This window comes from Pinus tabuliformis, chromosome J (genome assembly GCF_031772625.1).
Source record: "Pinus tabuliformis cultivar Carrire ecotype Pingquan chromosome J, CPIR1, whole genome shotgun sequence".
NCBI classification, from domain to species: Eukaryota; Viridiplantae; Streptophyta; class Pinopsida; order Pinales; family Pinaceae; genus Pinus; species Pinus tabuliformis.
Genome location: NC_142295.1, coordinates 1,218,325,879 through 1,218,346,043, shown reverse-complemented (window position 1 = coordinate 1,218,346,043; position 20,165 = coordinate 1,218,325,879).

The following is a 20,165-nucleotide window of genomic DNA, read 5'->3' as shown; positions in this document are numbered from 1 at the left end:
ACATTATTACATTGTTTAGGCCAAAGATAAAGAAAGATCTAGGCTAAATAAACTCAATTTTTGCAGAAGATACAAAGAACAATAATCCAATGCAATTCATTTTACTGTTACTGTTGTATTAAAAGAAAAAAGCGGCAGTAAGAAGAAATTGTAGTGGGTTCTTCTCATTTAAATGCTCTCCAAGTCAAAATGAATGAGAGAACACAAGCTAATGAAATGTGTACTATTGTTCAAAATCGAAAATTGAAATGGAAAATGAAGCCTAAATATTATTGTTTTAGTGCTACAGGAAGAAGCATTGGACAAAAGGGCATGAAATAAAAATTTCAATTGATCACTGTGAGAAACTCATAGTTTATAGATGTACACTTTATTGCAAGAACATTTAAGGTACCCCATCTTATATGCTCAGTCATCAACTTGTTGTGAATGAGGATGACAAAGAAGTTGAGAAACCTTTGTAATGAAATAGGAAAAGAGGTATGTGACTATGGTTGTAGCTTATCCAATACTCAAAGATAGCAATAATAAAAGGTAACACATTATGGAGTGGGGTGACAATAGCTCCAAAATTTCTTTCAAGAAATATGTATGTATGTCTAAAGTAAAGTTTTAATCTCATATTTTTGTTTACTTAACTCGTATATATAGTAAGTTAATGTTTGGAGAGAAATAAAACAACAAATGCCCATATGAGAAAAAGTTTTAGAAGCAATGGAATAAAGGTGGTCACCTTAGGAAGATTGTCTTAAAACCTACTTGAAAATACTTAATTAAATTCCAAAGCCTTCCATCGACAATTAAGCCAATGTTCAAAAAGTGTCGTCTAACACAAGCCATCCATATAGACATAACAATCAACTTAACCAATAGGATGATGCTAAAATCATTATGTAGTTACATAAAATATTTAATTTACTTTCATTATGTGGAACTATTTAAAGGATAAATGATATGCTAAAAATGATCACATTTTTTTGAGAAGAAGACTTTGCATTGTTATAAAGCAGAATTTTGAAATTTTGAAGACTACACAAGCTAATGGTAAGATTCTCTATCTGGTACACCATCTGTTTACAAAGAATTATATGAGATATAGTAAATGTTGAATAGTGTAGCAAGAAAGTCTCAATTTGACTTTACCTTAGTTAAATTGAAAAAAATCGAATTTCCACACCAGCAGACAATTTGGAGGCAGTTAACTTGGGTGACATGGCTCTTATCATTCAGTTAGCTCAGTAAATTCAAGTTGGAGGGCTTGAGTTCAGTTAAGCATGTGTGATTGATAAATTATAGTAATCCAATTCAGTTATATCTAGTTGAGTTACGTTAAACTAGTTTTAAAAGTTGTAGGAACTAGTGGAAGGTCAGTTGTGCAGTGAGACAATAGTCTAACTCAATGATCATCTAGTTAACTGATCAATTAGGATAAAACAACTAATGCATGCAGAGAATTTGAGTTCTCGACTATGGTGGAGATTCCAGGGCAGTGTAAAAAGAAGTTGTAAACTATTTTGATTGTACATGTGTTGCATGGATTCAGATGATAAAACCTTGGGAATTGCACAATCAATTGGAGGAAAATTCCTAAAACATAGGGACTAATTCTATAGGATTTATGCAAGGAATAGGGGCTCAAGCAGAGGCAACAATTGACTAAGTCTAGATCATAGATTCTCATTGAGTAGAGAGATAGGTTATTCACTCGTAGGTTGAGCTTAGACATAGCCAGAAATTGTAATACATCTCTATTCATATGATTAATGCAAAGAGGCTTGAGGGTTTTTTCCCAGTTGGGTTCCTTCAAGAAAAAAATACTGTGCATGTTACTTATAATTGTATGTTTTTGATTGTTTTTCTAAATTGTGAATTGAATTTCTCAAAGCAGTAGAGTATAATTGTGTTTCTTGATTTAGCTTAAAATATCTTAAGCAGTTGCAATTCTATCACCAAATTTCTACATGGTATCAAAGCATGATTCACATTAGAACATGAATTTCTAAGTGTTTTATCAGGATGTTCAAATTTGCAGCTTCAGTGTAGCAGGATCTCTTCAGAATTGGGAGAATGCCCTTCAGTGGAATGAGACTAAAGTATGCCTTGAAAGGCAGCTTGAGTTTCATTTCATGGAAGGATCGCATGGAGGTAGTTCTTGATGACGACGGCTTACTAGAATACATCAAGACCAATGTTGTAAAACTGACAAAATCTGATGCCTAGAACCTAGCCCAATGAAAGAAATATGTATCCAAGGTGAGGAGAATAATATTGGAGGGAGTGTGAGACTATCTCCATGGGAGAGAAACTTCTTTCACAAAGTGGAAGGCACTTGCAGAGTTTTTCGAGAATAATAGTCATCATAGAAAATTGGCCCTCAAAGACAAACTTCGAAACATCATGATTCAAAAGAATGATACTATTCCGCAGTATCTCACAATATTTATACAAGTTTGGGACGATCTTGAACCGACCGGTGTGAATGTTGCAAAATATGACCTAGTGAGCCTAGCTCTCATAGGCCTTCCCAAAAGCTGGCATAGCTACCAGGATTCGGTGAACGAGAGGAAGAAATTACCGAATTGGGAACTCTTGTGGTCCGATTTGGTACAAGAAGAGTTTAGGCAAAATACCAGAGATGGAAGTTCATCCAAGGGCAAGGATGAAGAAGCTTTTGCATTGGTTGGAAAGGGAAAAAAGGTTGAAGGGAAGAAATCTCAAACCAAACAAGAATCTAACCAAGGGAGCAAGAAGAAATACTTTTCTAACATAAAATGCTTCAATTGTCATGAATTTATGCACCATGCTATGAAGTGTCCAACAAAAATTCTAGCAAGAAGAACTTAGTAGGAGCAGTAGGTGAAGCTTTGACTTCACAGTTCGAGTTTGACTTCACCCTTATCGTATGCATGGTCAGCACTATGATGGGGAGTGTGTGGTAATTGGACTCTGATGCCTCGTTCCACATGACAGGGTGTAGAGATTTTTTCAATGACCTAGAGGAAAAAGATATCCATATGCATATTGAGCTTGGGGACAATAGAGGGTACAATGCTGCTGGGATTGGTATAGTAACCTTTAAGAGGGAGTCAGGATCCCCTCTTCATCTCAAAGATTTCATGTTTTTTCCAAGCCTAAAGAAGAAACTCATATTTGTAGTAGTTTTGGAAGACTATGGTTATGATGTGATCTTCAACAAAGGGAAAGCATTCTGGAGACACATAGCCACTGGAAAGGTGAAGTAGATCAAAGTTCATGTGAAGAACCTATATAAACTTGATGTGGAATATTCTGTTGGATTAAGAAGTAAGAAAGAGAAAGTGAAAAGTTGCAATGTCGGTGAATTTTGGCACAGGAGATTGAACCATTTGCATCATGGCACCTTAAATATTATGCAACAAATAACCACTAGCCTCCCTAAAGGAGCACTTGAGTAGTGGGAAATTTGCAAAGGTTATACCTTAGGGAAGTAAGTAAAATCCACATTCCATGACTGAGACAACAAAGCACATGCACTCTTGGAAAGAGTCCACTTTGATGTTTGTGGAAATTTCTCAACAACCTCCATTGCTAGACATAAATATTTTGTTATTTTATTGATGATTTCTCAAGGAAATGTTCGATCTTCTTCATGTGAAAAAAGGACGAGGCATTCTCAAAGTTTGTAGAATTCAAGGCACTAGTTGAGAAAGAGGTCGATAAGAAGGTGAAGGCTCTCAGGAGCGATAATGAAGGTGAGTATGTTTCGAATGACTTCAAATATTTTTTTGCGAAAGAAGACATTCGAAGAGAGATGACAACACCCCAAAAACCACAATAGAATGTGGTAGTTGAGACAAAGAACCATATAATTGTTGGAGAAATAAGAGTTATGCTACACGACCAAGGCCTACCATTGCATTCATGTGTAGAGACATGTAACACAACAATCTACTTGTAGAACGAGAGTCCTCATTAGATTCTTGGTATGATTACATTGGAGGAGGCTTTATTGGGGAGAAAGTCAGATGTATCTCACTTTAGGATATTTGGAGCCTTTGTTTGCTGCCATGTCTCCAAAGATTGAAGGAAGAAGCTTTAGCTGGCAATAAAGTTAGGAGTTTTTGTGGGTTAGAATGAAACTCTACAAAACTATTGGGTGTAACGACCTTCCCTTAGAATGACAGTTGTGCGAAGGGATGTAAATTTTGATGAGGAGAAAGCGCTGCAGTGCTCACTTGAGAGGGAGCTTTAGATACCACAAGAAGAAGAGATTTTAGCTCCAAAGGAGGAGCCTCAAGAAGTTGCAGAGCAGCCAAAAATAGAGGAGAAGAAGGTGGAGACATCCACTCAAGCAGAACCATCTAGAGAAGGAAAAAAAACCAGGGAAGTTGATAGATTAGCGCAAGACATTGTTAAAAAATTTCAACTATGGTCAAATTCCACTTTAGATAGCTTAATTGATGGAGATAATGATTGCATTTAATTCCTCTTTTCGAGTTGCAATCACTCGCATAGAATCTCATCCATGCAACTAGAGCCTTCCAGTTGCATGGATAACTCTCCATACATGTGATTTGGGGTTTAAGGTTTCTGCAGTCCAGATCTGACCCCAGTCGCTCGCATGCTAGGATTAAGGGAGTGACTGGGAATCTATAGTCGCTCGCATGACACCCTCCTCCATGCAACCAAGACCTTAAATATTGAATCTCAATCTTCCGAAGATTTCACTGAGTGATTGCAGGGTTTGGAAATTGGCTATAGACAATAATAGTTGATTACAGACTTCATAATCATATTTTTGAGTATATGTTTTGTTGGGTTCATTTATGGATGTTTTTTATGGTTAGTTGCATATATGTATATATGGGTCATTTTACTCTCTTTTTCTGAATCATTTGATGATGATCTAATAAGAAGAAGAATTTGAAAGGGTTTTACCCATAGTGGGTTTTTCTCTAGTCTTTGACCAATCGTGGTGTCTCTATGTGTGAATGATTTCCTTCTATTGTTCCTTTATGTTTCGATGCATTGATGATGATGATATTATTGTTTCTACATAGTTGCATATGATAATGAATAATGATGTAATATGAATAATGTTATGATGTTATGGGGGTGAACTTAATGTGTTAATAAGGAAATGCAATTATCAAAACGAAAAACAATATAACCCTATGAAAAGTTAACATGGTATCAATGATGGGATGAAGAAAATTCATGGAGATCACCCCCATTGAGACAACTTTAATGGAAGCAAGAGAATATGGAGGAGACCTACAATAATTCTAGGGTTTGAAGATAACCTTAGGCAATTTGTCTATTAAGGTGTGATGGATATCATGAGGTGAGAGTTTGAGATAAACCATGATTTATGGAAATATTTGAGATATTAAATCTAGAAACCATAGCATGGTCAAAGTAAATATGCTCAAGCACTCGGGACAGATTTTATGAAGCCCTAGATGGGATAGTCTCTAGTAGGCTTGGTTGTTGATAAAGTTAATTGAAATAGTAAATACATCAATTAGACTATGGATAGTGATGGCTCTTAAAGGCTAGTTCAAGAGGGAGAGGATCACCTCTCATTGAAGATAAGTTCTTTTCGATTTATGATGCTTATTTATGTCCTTACTTTTGTTTAGACTTATTGATCTGATTATTGTTTTGATAATTACTTATACTTCCATCATGTATATTTAAGTATATGGATGTTGCTAACCTCCTTAATGAGATGTGATAAGTGTATCCTTATTAAGGATCATTTGAGATGCAAAAAACATGGCTAGAGTTGGAAAATGTAAAGAGGCACTTGATGAAAAGATGACAAAGTGATACAAGCTTCCTATGTCAAATGAAAAGATACACAAGTATTTGAATACTACAAGGTATGCATGGTATATTGTTTCAATGTTATGTTTCAGCTGTAATATTCGATAGAAATGAAAGCCCTAAGGTATGATTAGAATGTCTCCTTCTCAAATGGTTCATCCATGCATATGAAAGAAATTTGGATTCATACTTGATATTGAACAAGTATCTTACCTTCTAGACATGATGAACTTCTTGATTCTATGAGACTATTTAAAAGTTGATCTTTGATATAGCGACATACTTGATGTTTGACTTACATATATCATTTTTTGGTATCTTGATCCCATGAAGAAGGCTAGCATATTGATTCTAATAGATGGTAACTTGATGCTACTAATATTTTTTGTGAAAAGAATGATAGCCGTGATGATAGAAATATAACAATGGTGTTGATATTTAGGATCTTTTGTTGACCATGGTTATGTTTTCATGTGCTTAGTAATTATGGATTATGGTAAAATTGAATGCCCTGAATTGATTGAGCTATGTGACAAAGAAGTAATGCATGTGATCATGATTCTTGAAGTATGATCCTATTAGCTATTTGACAAAAACCCTTGATGAAATATTGATGTCATGATTCCATGATGAAGTAGTTGTTAACATGATAAATATATGTGATATAATATGAATTTATGGTCTAACAGATATGCTAATGCATGATATGATCATAGATAGGTTGATGGCATGAATGAGGATGACAGAAGTGGATTCCCATTCATAGGGAGAACCTCTCCATAAGATCCCTTCTCCTATTTTCATTTGCATTATATACTCTTTACTATTGAAGTATAATTTATGGGCATGAATAGACAAATATATGACAATATTGATTTGCAACAAAGTTCTAATATGAGGTGAGAGAGTTTTCTATTCTCTAAGCCTAAGTCGGATGGAAGAAATCCTACAGGTGCAACTATAGCCTCCCAGCCGCACGAAAGCAATCTAAAGGGTGCGATTGAGGCACTAAGATAGTTCTGGGTAGATTTGACCACATCCGCTCACTTGTAATGCTTCAGAGAACGAATAAAAAGCCATAGTTGCTTGCATAACATCTTGAAGGGTGTGACTGTAGTATCCTGACCACATAAAGGAAGGCCTATGGGTGCGACTATGCTTGTAGGACACAAAATTGAGGTTTTGTGCATGATATTATATGTTCACCTAAAAGATGTCTATCCTACAGATGTGGAGTATACAAAAGAAAGATACGTGAGCTGTAAAGTTTGAATTTTTACTATAATATGAATATTGTAGGTTTTAACCCCGTACAGAAATTACCTACATACGAATTCTTAAACAAAGAAAATAAACAATGCGAGAGCATAACACATAAAACACATATGCACAGAGATTTTCCCCTAGATCCCAAAACTGGGACTACCAGCTTGATTTTTCATTATATTCCTTTCAATGTTACAATACATATTTATGCATGCCGAAGCATCCAATACCATGGACCGAAAACCATCGCGTCCAAAACCATGGACCAAAAGGTAGGTTCACCCAACCTAATATAGGGTCCAAAAAAAAATTTCACGAGGCATTGCCCCGGACCTTGTGGAGGGGGGCTACTCACCCCCCTCAAACCCCCTAGACAGGGGGGGCTACCAACCCCCCGTTGCGCAATCAACGCAATGAAGGGGGGCTCCACCCCCCCGGTTTACTATGTAGGTTAGTCATGGAAAGAATATAACACAACCCAACAATCTCCCACTTGTTGTTTTCTTTCCATAGGGGACCACAGGAGAGCTTAGTCATTTTTCCAACCCTAAGATGCCCATTGTTTCTCTACACCAAGAGAACTTCTCAGAGCTCACAGATTTTGTCAATGCATCAGCAGTGTTCTTCAAAGTGCCCACCTTTACCAGCAACACCCTTTTGTCTTCTATCATATCTCTCACAAAGTGATATTGAACATCAATGTGCTTTGTCTTTGAATGATAAGCAGGGTTCTTTGCCAAGAAAATTGCACTTTGGCTGTCACAGTATATTCTTATAGCCCCCTGTACTAACCCCATACTTGAACACAATCTCTGCAACCAAACTGCTTCCTTGCTTGCATGAGTGGCTGCCATGTATTCTACCTTTGTAGTTGATAATGCCACTATAGATTGTTTCTTACTCATCCAACTGACTGCACCTCCAAATAGGTTAAACACATACCCACTTGTAGATCTTATCTGATCCAGATCTCCAGCCTAGTCTGCATCAAAAAAGCCACGAATATCCAACACTCTATCCAATCCTGGTCTTCCTTGGTAGCACAAACCATAATCACTAGTGCCATGCAAATACCTGAAAACCCGCTTCACTGTTGTCCAGTGCTCCTTCCTAGGTTTTGACATAAACCTACTTGATACTCCCATTGCATGTGCAATGTCTGGTCTAGTACAGACCATTGCATACATTAGGCTACCAACTTCACTTGCATATGGAACACAGGACATGTCCTCTTCCTCTTCTTGTGTCTTGGGACACTGTTCAACAGATAACCTCACACCTACAGGAATAGGAACCTTCACCGGTTTACTATCCTCCATATTAAACCTCTGCAATATTGTCTCGATATACTTCCTCTGGTTTAAACAGAGCTTCCTCTTTGCCCAATCTCTTTTAATTTTCATGCCCAAAATATAGTTTGCAGCACCAAGATCTTTCATGTCGAATTTGGAGGACAATTGGGTCTTCAAATCATGGATAATTTCTTTGTCATTTCCAACCAGCAACATATCATCCACATACAAGACCAGATAAAATAAAACTGTCACCAATTAATTTAAAATACGCACAATGATATGCTTTACTTTTGGTGAAACCAAGTCCCCGTATAAATGTATCAAATTTCTAATGCCCAATAATTGGCAGAATGGAAGAAATGCACGGTGAGAGCGAGGAGGATTCTTCTAAAGGGAGTTCGAGACCATATTGTCTCAAGTCTCCATGGGAAGGAGACTCCGTTTTCAATGTGGAAGACATTGAAGGACCTATATCAGAACAGCAGTGACCAGAGGAAGTTGGCATTGAAGGACAAGCTTTGGAAATTTAATCAAGTGTGAAAAGAGCAACATGATTTCTACATATCTAAGCAAGCTCACCACCTGCAGAAATGAGCTTGGAAGTGTAGGAATCATGACAACCGATGATGATATGGTGAGTCTTTCTCTCCTCGGTCTTCCTAAGAGCTAGCATAGCTACCACGACTTAGTGAATGGAAGAGAGAAACTACTAGATTGGGAATGACTGTGGTCGAACCTGATGCAGGAGGAGATTAGGAGGAGCACCAAAGATGGTTCTTCATCTAAGCATGATGATAAATAAAATCTAGCCTTAGAAAGTATGGTGCGGAAAGGGAAAGGGAACGATTCCCATTCCAAATCGAGTTCTTCCAATGGAGGGAAGAAGGTTCACAAATCTAAAGTGAGATGTTTTAATTGTCATGAGGTGGGCCATTATGCAGCTAATTTTCCATTGAATAAATCCAATAAGGGATCCTCAGAATGATCTGAAGGTGAGGCCCTAGCCTCTCAGTTTAAATTGGATTCCACCCTCATCGCATGCATGGTTTCATCGATGATGGGTTGTGGCTGGTTTCTTGACAATGGAGCCTCATTCCACATGATCGGCGATAAGAGTTTGTTCAGTACATTGGAGGAGAAAGACCTCAAGATACTCATAGAGATGGGTTATGATGAAAATTATAGTGTTTCAAGAGTGGGCACGGTTTCTTTTCAGAGGAAGCATGGAGCTCTTATTACCTTGATAGATGTAAAGTATGTGCCTGGATTGAAGAAGACTTGGTATCGATCGAAACGTGGATGACAAAGGCTGCAGTGTTGTCTTCAGTAAGGGAAAGGTTTTCCTTAGACACATCACCACAGGACAGTTGAAGTAGATCAGTTCACGAGTCAAGAACCTATATGCTCTTGAGGTTCAAGATGCATGCAAAGCCTTGAGGAGCAAGGCCAATGTTGGATACTTGGTGCTTCAGAGGGATAGCACATTACCTCTTAACATGCAGCTCCAGAAGAAGTCTCAGACAATTGTGAAGCAGCCATAATTAGAGAAGCCGAGAGGAGACTGAGTGGAGGCATCCACTCATGCAGAGACCTCTAGTAGGGGGAAATGTCAAGCCAAGTCATCAGAGGGATCACATGCAACCATACCTCCGAATGGGTGGTGGGGCAATGTGAAGTGATAGTCCCAAGAACGCTGAAATAGGGGCAAGATCCTTGAGGTACCCAACCCCTTTGATTAGACGTTGCTATGGGAGCCCCGATGAGGAGTAGCAGGACTGGCTGAGTGGGTAGAGACAGATGCGGATGGAGTGACAGAGGGAGCTTCAACATAAGAGGGTGTTTCTAGCCCAACAAGGAGGTCAGTTGGGAGAACAGTTACTTACTTCTTAGTAACTGAGGTGCAGTGTAGCAGTGGGCAACACGATGCAACATGATGAGAGGAGGTGTAGTGCAGATGCAGTGCTAGGAGAAAGGACCAGCAGTAGCACAGATGCAGGAAGAGGTGTACATAAAGCAGTCAGAAGGATTCGATACCTTCGATCGTGAGTTGCTTGTGTGCCGACTCAAGAGAGCTTTTTACGGGCTGAAGCAAGCACCTCGTGCTTGGAACACCAAGATCAACAACTACTTCACCGGGTTGGGCTTCACAAAAAGTGAAGGAGATGCGAACTTATACCAGATCATGGTTGAAGGTAAGCAATCGATCATTGTTCTTTATGTTTATGATCTGATATTAACAGGTGATGATCAGTTGATCAAGTCTTGTAAGGAGGACCTTGCAAGAGAGTTCGAGAGGAAAGACATGGGTCTCATGCACTACTTTCTAGGCATGGAAGTGTGGCAGAAAGTTGGGTAAGTGTTTGTGTCTCAAGGCAAGTATGCCAATGAGATACTTAGGAGATTCCACATGGAGAAGTGCAAGCCTAGGTAGACTACTCTACCAGCTAAGTGGAGGAAGGAGGATGCTACTTCAAGAGAAGTAGTAGAAGCTATTGTGTATTAGTAGCTTGTGGGTTCACTGATGTACTTAGTGAACACATGACTAGATTTTTGCTTTGTGCTGAACCAGCCAAGTCAAGCCATGGCTCAGCCTACCAAGCTATTTTGGAAGGCGGCGAAGCATGTTTTGAGATACTTCATAGGCACATCTCAGTATGGATTATGGTACAGATAGTCAGAGGGAGTGAAACTATTGGGCTTCACAGATGTAGATTGGGTAGGGAGTCCATCAGATTGGAAGAGCACATTAGGAGGAATTCTCAACCTTGGTTTAGCTGCAGTTTCTTAGTACAATAGGAAACAGAGACCAACTGCACTTAGCTTAGCAAAGGTTGAATACATGGTTGCAAGTCAGGCAGCATATGAGGCCATTTGGATGCGGAAAATTCTAGTTGGTTTGTTTGATCAAAGGATGGATCCAACTATGATCCATTGTGATAATAATAGTTGTATCAAACTCTATGAGAATCCAGTATTTCATGACAGGTCCAAGCACATAGACATTCGGTATCATCATCTTAGAGACTGTGTGGTGAAGAGGATCATGTTGTTGCAGTATATTTCAACCAAGGAGCAAGATGTTGACATTTTGACTAAGGCATTGTCAAAGTGTAAATTTGATTTCCATAGAGACAAGATCCATGTGGCAGATAATCCCTTTCTTGTTGAGAGGGAGTGTTGAAAATAACAACAAGGAATGCTAAAAATAGCATTGTTATAAATAGCATTTCAGGATATATTCCAAATTTGGTTTGCCCTTGAATTAAAATTGAGAATTAAAATTCGAATTTAGTCTCACCAGCTATTTGAGAAATAATTAATTAATTCATCTTAAGTTAATTAGTTGGAGAAATTCAAACATGAAGTCTTTGTGAAGACATGCAACATTTATCACTTTGATTGAGGAAGTTATCCCTTAATTAAGGAGATAAGGATGAATTGTATTTGAGTTGTAATTAGTTAGCTCAGTTAACTGAGTTAAGTCCAATTAAATTAGTTCCAAACAGATGTGGAAATAATTGTGAGTTCAGTCAGTTAATGCATGCATGCATTCAACTAGTGTTCTCCAGATAACTGAATATTCTCTCATAAAGAACTCATGCATTTCAGTTCAGACAGAGAACCAGTTGAGATTAAAGGTAGGGACAATGTACTATCAGTTTCTAGAATATTCCTATGAGAATATCTCTTGCATGTAGAAGGAATTCATTCCTTGAGGATTGCATAATTACTATAGAGGTCAGAGCAGTGTGTAAGGTTAGAATCACACATGTGGCAGCTAGAGGACCTAGGAGAAACTGCACAAGGAAATAGGAGGCTTGGAGGACAGAGGGAAAGGCATATGTGTTGTCTATTCGGTCTATGAGCAACAGTGAGGGATTGTACTAAGAGCTGGATAGCTTGAGAGCTAAAGCTTTGTGTAATCCTGAGATATTTCCACTTGTATGATAATACAGATAGTGGGTTTTTTAGCTGAGGCTTTCCCCAGAGTATTCTTCTGTGTTTCATGTGTGATTGATTCTTCTTCTCTATTATATGTGTTTTGTTTGATCTTGCTCAAAATCGATTAAGCTTCTGCAAGTTTGATTATAGAAGTAGATTAAGTATTTTTCTTTAGTACATTGCATAATCAGATTACTCTACAGTGAGAATTTCTACAAGTTCAAGCCTGCTAAGACATCTTAGTGATTGTACCTGTAGAAATTTTGAATAATTTAACACATATTCAATGGAGATTATCCTGATCATGTACTATTGCGGAAAACATACACAATACATAAGCTCCTCTACATTGATCATCAATATAGCAGCATCAATCACAATAAAACATCAAGAGAATTCACACATTAACACAGTATGTATCCCAGGGAAAGCATCTCGCTAAAAACCCCAACTATTTGTATATTAATGATTGAGTCATGTAACATTACACATCATAATACTTTTCACAAGTATCTCCACCTCTGCTACACACAATACAGCTCAGATCTGATCTCCAAATCTCTTCCACTGCTTGCCTGCCTCCACTGCTCAATACCTGCTCAAGAACTGATGAGAATGGCTCACCAAACTCGTTTTTAACCTGCAAAATAGTCACTCACTCTTTGTTGGACGTGAGCACAAGCTATAATGTGGGCAAATACGTGAGCAAACTCATTGGCATACTCAATCCCTTGATTGTGCAAGATCTGGTGCACAACTATAGTCACAACTGATAGCAATGTGATTCTCTACCACCTGTCCCTGTTGAACTGAACATGCACTGACATGCAACTGAGTTAACTGATGTATTCATTAGTTGTATTATGAGTTAATAACTTGTGAATTAATTAATAACTAATTCATCCAACTCATCTCTAGTCTATTTGCCAGTTAGACTAGATACAACCAGTTTAACAAAGCTAAACTGAACACAACTCCATCAACTCCACAATCAACTCCACCAAACTCAACTGATTGAGTTCTAACTGAAGTCATGCATGAAACAACTCAACTGAATCATAAGAAAAGCGTATTTCCTTCTGACAGCTGCATGTGCCACTTCTGTAGCTCAAACTGAAGTGATCCAAGAGAATAAGATTAAGTTTATAGTCCAAATATTATTGTGAGATAATAATATTTGACTTTTCTATTTTTGACAGCCAGTCTAAAAATAGACTTTGATCACTCACACTGTGATCACTCACACTTTCATCAAAAATAGAATTCCATCTATTTTTTCCCAACTTGATCAATCATCCATAAACAACAACCTGCAATCCATAGACATGATCCCTATGTCTAAAAATAGACATAGTCTAAAAATAGACTTGCGCCAAAAATAGCCTGCGGGCCCACTTAGTGAAGGCGACTCTTTTCACTAAGCTCCATCATCTTGTTGCAATCTCAACACTCCCTCTCGACAAGATATGGATTATCAACAACCCCTATCCTACCTCGGTGGTACTCGAATTTGCTCCTGGTGAGAGCCTTCGTCAGAATATCAGCATCCTGATCCTCCGTTGGAATGTACGAAAGTAACATGATCCTCCGCTGCACACAATCTCTGATATGATGGTACCTGATGTCAATATGTTTAGATCTATCATGAAATACAGGATTAGCCGAGAGTTTAATGCAACTCTGGTTATCACAATAAATCACAGTAGGATCCAAATGAGAACCGAACAAACCAACTAGGATCTTCCTCATCCATATAGCCTCGCATGCAGCCAACATTGCTGCCATATACTCGGCCTCCGCTGAACTGAGTGCCACGGATCTCTGTTTCCTGCTGTACCAAGAAACTGTTGTCGATCCAATACTGAAGACCCCTCCTGATGTGATCTTTCTGTCTGTTGGAATCCCTGCCCAATCTGCATCCGTGAAGCCACATAGCTTCACCTCATCCTCCTGTCTGTACCACAAACCATATCCCGATGTGCCTCTCAAGTAGCGCAATACATGCTTGCCCACCTTCCAGAAGATCTTGGTAGGCTTAACCATAGCTTGTGAAAGCTGGTTAACTGCATAGCATATATCAGGTCGTGTATTCACCAAATCCTTCCTCCAACCTCCAGGAAGAGGAGTATCAACAGGTTTGCAGCCATGAATGTTGAACTTCTCCAGTATCTCCCTAGCATACTTACCCTGAGAAACAAACAGTCCACCACTGCGCTGCCATATTTCCAATCCCAGGAAATAGTGAAGGAGGCCCAACTCCTTCATCTCAAACTCTGTAGCAAGATCCTTCTTGCATGACAGTATCAACAGCTCATCACCCGTTAGAATCAAATCATCAACATACAGTACAATGATAAGAAACTTACCCTCCACCACAATCTGGTATAGGTTCGGATCCGCCTCGCTCTTGGAGAATCCAAGTCCTGTGAAATAGCTGTCTATCCGTGTGTACCAAGCACGTGGTGCTTGCTTCAACCCATACAACGCTCTCTTGAGCCTGCATACATGCGACTCGCTGCTGAAGACTTAAACACCTTTGGGTTGCTCAATGTACACCTCCTCCTCAATGACTCCGTTGAGGAACGTAGTCTTCACATCCATCTGATGAATGTGCCATCCCATTTGCGCTGAGAGAGCAAGAATCGTCCGTATGGAAGAATACCTTGCGACAGGTGCAAAGGTCTCCTCATAATCGATCCCCTCAATCTGTGAAAAGCCTCGGGCAACAAATCTTGCCTTGTACTTCTCCACACTCCCGTCAGCTGCCTGCTTAACTTTGTAGATCCATCTCGAACCCACCACTGATTTCCCTTCCGGTCTAGGAACAATCTCCCATGCACTGTTTCTGACAATAGAATCATACTCTTCCACCATGGCGTCTACCCATGCGGGATCCTCCACAGCTTCCTCAAAAGAGGATGGCTCAGTCACAACACACTTGCTCATAAGAGCCATGTATCCAGTGTACCGATCAGGTGACTGTCTCTGCCTGCGTTGGGCTGTAGGTGGTCCTACAACTTTCTCTGCATCTTGAGCCAGTCGCTCAGCTTCTGTCAAGCGCTTTCACCCTCTGATGGTTGGCGCTGCATGAGCGGTCTCTTCCACTCCATGAACCTCGTCCTGTTATAGCTCCAAATCTCACTCTTATGGTTTGTAATGCTGCACTTATGGCCTAGGGCAACCCCTCCTTCCAGACCTGGTCCAAAAATTTAAAAAACAATGTTTTATTCCCTATACGCGACATTGCCCTGAGTTAAACGCGTGTACACGCGGGTCTATCATACCCAACCCGCATGTATCTATTAAAACACTTAAAAAAATAATAAATTCCTCTTTTTCGAGCGGAGATCGCGGTTTTTACCTGCTGGATCACCTGTTAGTGCCCACGGCCCAACTGTTCCCAACCAACTCCTAACTAAAAAACTACTTTGGAGAGGGTATAAAAAGACATCAAAGGGAAGGCCAAGGGGAGAGAGAGGAGAGCAAGATTATTATGTTGAGATTTTTCCCTTAGACCAGGTCTGAAGTCCTTGGTGTTTTCTGCACCTCCCCCATTTTGCATAGGAAACCCTTGTTTCCATGTGTATTGGTGATCATTCATCCTTGGTATCATCATTGAGTAGGACTTGGAAGGAGCTCTTGTTGGAGGCTTGAGGCTCAAACGAATCCGGGAGGAAGCTTTGCTTGGAGCCTGCTGAAGGTGTTCAAGTGATATCTTTCCGATATATGTACTTTATTTGCCTTTATATATAAAGAAACACGTCTTTGTTCCTGAAACAATCTTTCTATATGCTTATGAGATTCTTGTCTTGAATTCTTATGCAAGTGGTTACTTAAAGATTTTTATAACTAACTTTATAGCATAAAGATGGTTTATACATAAGTATTTGTACATGTACTGTTGTGTTCTTTGATTTGTTTGTCTTGCAGGTCAAAGAAAGAAGAAGGGAACTCCAAGAAGGGTTTGGACCCTAAAGGCCTTCTCGAATGTAGGACCTTAGGTACGTACCCTAAATATTAGAATTTGCTTAAAAGTAAAAATGATGGCTGTGTATGTGTGTTTCTTTGAATAAGCAATTTTCAGTCTGGTAGAGTCTTAGCCCAAAGGACCCTAGGGGTACTTTCCCTTCAACCAGAATTGGCGACTCCGCTGGGGACAACACTCTTGTTGTTCCTAGTTTGGGTAGTCTTCAAGCCAATCAAGGCTCAGCCCCTCTGTTTGTTGGCTCTGACTATCTGATCTTTTCTTGAACTCCAAGCTTTTCCAGTTTTTCAGTCTGTGTTTTTTTTTATTTTTCTTGAAAGACTTCAGATACGCTCTTTTCCTGGATTACAGAAGCGTATATACGCAAGTTGCACTAAGTGAACCCGCGTATATGCAGGTTTCCTTAGCTACAGTCGCGTATACACGCATTCTGCACTTAATTGCAGGCGCGTATATTACATAAATTTCAAGATTTATAAATTTTCTTTTTGTTGAATGATTGTCTGGTGGTTTGGGTCAGTGTCTAGTAGTCACTTTTCCAGTGATAGTTCTCTGTTGACAGGGGGCATCTTGTTCGGAACTCTCTCTAGTCATAAGAAGTATTAATCTTGTTTTCGTTGATTGCAAGCGTCATTGATTTTTGACACACAAGATTTTTGTTTAAGAATCTTGATTGCTCTGTTTCGGCAGAGTAGGAAGATTGGGTTCAATCTTTGTGTCCATTTTTGCTTTGATGACACTTTTGTTTGCTTAACGAAATCATTTTTGTGACCATTTGCTCCTTCGTTTCGGGAAAGTTGTTCGTTACCATTTTCTTGAAACTTGTCTTTTGATCTTTTGGGACTTTCATTGCTGCTTTTGATGGTCAAAAGCGATTTCAAACACATTTATTTTTATTGAGTTTTCATCATTTGAAAGGTGTCGATTCAGAAAAGTGTTTGGTTGCCCATTTATCAATCATTGGTGTCAGTATTTTTGAGAGCTTTCCTTTGAAAAAGACTTTTTTGGTTTGATTGAAAGAAAATCTTTTGAAAGTTTTGAGTTTCGCTTTCTTAAACTTGCTTTTCATTTTATTTCCTTTTTGCGAAGTGAAAGTGCTTTGTTTTTATCTTAAAACTTGTTTTTATTGTTTGGACGAAATGGTTAGTAACACATCATCTTCTATCTAAGCATTTTAGTGGCAAGACAAAATTTGGTAAAGCAGCAACTTTCCTTCTTTGTTTTTAGAGTAGTCTTTGAATCTTGCATCCACATATAGTTCTTGCATTAAGGTAGGATTTACATCTCTTTTTAGGCATATTTAGTTTTGTTAGTTTTTGTGAGTGTGGAGTCTGAAAAGAAAAAGAAAATTTGTTTATATTACAAGTACCTCTGAACCTCATAGAAATTGCTCTTCATCGAAAACAAAAGTGCATGTGCATGTAGCTAAGTTTTATTAATTTCTTTTGTGTCCATAAAAACACCACAAGTTTCATCTCCATTACCCTGTGACTTAAAGAACAGCTTAATAAAATCAAGCGCTTAATTAAAATCCACTAGAACTTTTTGTTTTAGTTATTACACCAACAAGTCTAGGATTTTAGGGCCTTGGATTAGGCGAGTGGAGAGTTAACTCTCCAAGGCCACGTAAAACGTTAAACATAAGAGTCTGATTAACGAGAGTAAATCCAATAGCGTTAGGAAGACCATGAAAGCTCCGGATCTGGGAGTTAAGCATGAGGGTCTGTGAAGAGAGGGAAGAGAGATACCCCCTCTCCTACTTGTCCGAACTTACCTCACGACTGTTCCGCCTGGCTTCTGCGACGAGTTGGTACCCATAGTTGCATCTCCTAGGGATCTGCATAGGTGGCTGCAGAAGGGAATCCCGTGGCACCTAAGGTCGACGTTGTATCACTCTCAACAGTACTACTGGAGGGCACCCTTGCGAAGCTTGGGGGCTTGCACCATCGCAGGCTATTGTTAGGAGGTCAGCGTAACTTCCTCTGATACCTTCGCTGATAGGACTGGGCCCTCATCATCCCAGACTATCTTCGGAAGGCCCTTTGATTCACTTTCTCGTATTTTGGTGTCCGGTCCTAATCACCCAGAGCGGAAATACTTGGAAGTTGTTTGACTGGTTGTATCTTTAGGAACTTTATAGTGTGTGCTCTGTGCTCCTAGTCGGCTTAGCTTTTAATTTTTTGAGTCTTTAGTTATATCATAACAAAAAATTCAAAGTGGCTGACCGGTCTCCAAGACGGTCTCGAAGACTTCGTGGTCTCTCGCCACCTAGTTTAGAGCCTTCTCCTAGAAGGCGCAGAGGGGATACTACCGGTGGGGTCCGTCCCACGCCGGTGGACGCATCGGGGATTGATCCTCCTCTCGGGGATATTAGCGGCCAAGCAAGGCCTGGCACTTCTGAGCAAGAGAGGGACACTCCAGTCCTTTCTCGAGTTCGCTTTCAAGCAGAGAATAACGTAGAGGTAGAAGAACTTTCAGAATCTCTAGTGATTCCAAATTCTCCACTACCATCTGGTTATCCAGACGTATTGCAATACGTTGGGACTCCGTCACATAGACCAACGAGTCCAGGTTACGCTACGCGCTTACCATTTATGATCACTACTGGAAGCATGGCTTCTACGAGTGCTGCGACTATGCAAACCCCAACATCGGTGCAAGGGGGATGAACCATTTCCATCCCCTCTGCTTCCTTGTTCGGATCTTTTGCTAGCACGTCTTTAATTGGGTCTACCTCCATTCCGTCCACGAGTGGAAATGCCCAAACCAATGCTTTTAGTACTGGTTCCTTCCTTTTTGGCACCCAATCACAGGGTATTCCATCGGTTCCGTTCAGTGCCGCTACGTCCATGATGGGCGGATCGGCTTCATTCCAGGGTTTTCCTTTTGGAAGTGGTCATATCCCACATTCCAACCCAACGGTAGGATCCATGCCTTTTTCTTCAATAGGACAAAGCAGCAATCCTTTCCAAGGTTGGAATAACCCTGGGGTTAGTACTGCAGGAACGACGAATCCATTTATCGGCCAACAAGGAAGTAGGCCGTATTCCACGGTTAGCATGCTTCAAAGCATTCCTCCCCTTGCTTCGGCTTGGAACCCATATCAGGGGTTATCAACTCCTTACCATTCTTTAGGAGGAAACTTTGCGGGCTACGGAGGTTATACGACATGAGTTGGTCAAACTCCGAATTTTGCTGGACCACAAGGCTTGCCTTTTGGTTCAGCCGGTTCTACTGGTCACTTCGGGCAGCCTGGTGCGTCCCAAATCCCAGGACAATCTTTTCAGAGCTTTGGGAGTTCTGCCCAGTCTGGGTGGAATCCCCTAGGTCCTCCTAGGCTTTCGTTTCTGGCAACGTTAAACTTGCCAGATCTCACTAAGCTAACGAACGACCCTATCAGATACAATCCGGCCTGGCCTCCGGTCCCAACCAAACTCCCTTCGGACATACCAAAATTCGAAGGGAAGAGTGGTGAAGATCCGGGCGATCATGTAACCACATTCCATTTGTGGTGCTCATCCAACTCCCTCATCGAGGATTCGATTAGGTTGAGACTCTTTCAGCGCACCTTGACTGGTAATGCGGCTAAATGGTATATAGAGTTGCCAGGGGGCAGCTTTACATCGTTCGCTGACTTAGCCAATATCTTCTTGAATCACTTCCAGTTGCCTGTCCGCTATGATGCCGAAACTGAACTTCTGGCTACCTTTCGTCAGGATAAGGCAAACCACATTTCTAATCACATTCAGGAATGGAGACGGAGAAAAAGGCTCATTAAAGCCGAAATCCCTCCGGAGTATCATCTAGAGTGGTTTTTGAAGTCTTTGCAACCCGAGATCTCCAAGGATGTCTCCATGTTTGGGGTCTAT